The sequence below is a fragment of the Aythya marila genome, assembly GCF_965140915.1.
Source record: "Aythya marila genome assembly, chromosome: 14".
In the NCBI taxonomy this organism is placed as follows: domain Eukaryota; kingdom Metazoa; phylum Chordata; class Aves; order Anseriformes; family Anatidae; genus Aythya; species Aythya marila.
The window spans coordinates 7,219,755-7,220,901 of NC_139055.1; the positions used below are offsets into that span (position 1 = coordinate 7,219,755).

The 1,147-nt window shown below is 61.5% G+C and overlaps 1 long non-coding RNA gene across 1 annotated transcript; it reads left to right on the plus strand.

The window, feature by feature from the left end:
- The first annotated feature begins 381 nt into the window (after positions 1-381).
- Positions 382-1,147, plus strand: LOC309883427. Its single transcript, XR_014318451.1, has 2 exons — positions 382-559; positions 982-1,147. It is a non-coding gene; the product is annotated as an uncharacterized lncRNA (long non-coding RNA).

The window sequence follows — 1,147 nt, forward strand, 5'->3', positions numbered from 1 at the left end:
CTGGTGATCACAGCAACATTCACCCCTTCATAGAATATAATTTAAAGGCAGAAGGGGCTGCTTGTTCTAGTTTGAACATTTTGGTCATTAGGAGCCCAAACCAGAATGTGCCACAAGATACGGCAGAGCATAGCACAACCGGTGTCGGAAACTCCTGCAGGAGCACGAGCAACACTTTACGATGCAGAAAGCAAAACATCCACAGCCCATAAGCATCCACCTTCTTCTGTGTCCCCTTCCAGACCCCCTCAGCTCCTGGGCTCCCCTCGGGCAGTGCTCCCCCCCTGCACCCCGGGGCAGCCCCTGGGATAAACGGAGGGGCAGCGCTGCGGGAGGAGGCACAAAGCCCGAGAACAACCACGAGTCCCCTCACGCTTTGGGGGCACTCCGGGGCCCTCCCCGCCGGCCCCAGCCGCTCCCCCCGGGCCGGGCCCGCCCTGAGGGCCGAGCCGGGGCGGTGCCTGCGGAACCACCCGGGCGGCGCGGCCGGGCCCGGCCTCTTTGGGCGCCGCGGCCATGAGGGGAGGCGCGGCCGGGCCGGGGCCGGGGCCGCCATGAGGTGAGAGCGCGGCTCGGGGGCTTCTGCGCCCCTCCCGGGCTGTGGAGGCGGGGAGCACCGTGAGGTTTAAACTTATTTAAAATTTTTAAACTTATTAAACTATTTCTGTGTTATTTGGTTGTAAATGTGCGTGTCGGCCCAGCGACAGTCAGCCCCCGGCGCCGTGGCTGTGCCCGGGCGGCGTTACATCGCTGGCAGAGCAGCCAGAGCCTGCCGAGAGTGGAGCGGCTCCGAGTGGGGCCGGGCCTAGAGGCGAGGCGGACACGGCCCGGGGGCAGCGGCGGGGCGGCTGCGGGGGTTGCGAGCGCATCCCTGGGGTGAAAACCGGCGTGAGGGTGGTTAGTGGGGTTTGGGGGCTCGGGGTGTTGCTGAGGTTGACGCTGTGCCGTGTTTCCTAACTGCAGGTTGTGCTTCCTTTGCAGGCAGGGGCAGCGGTGGTGGTCTGAAGGAAGAAGCTGGTGGTGCTGCCCTGAAGATCCCCACGGGTATAGAAGAATTACCGAAACGGTTTGTTAATTGTTAAGCCGCTCTCACTGCTTGTTTAATTTTCCATCTTCCACCTATCTATTAAATTTATTTATATTTAAA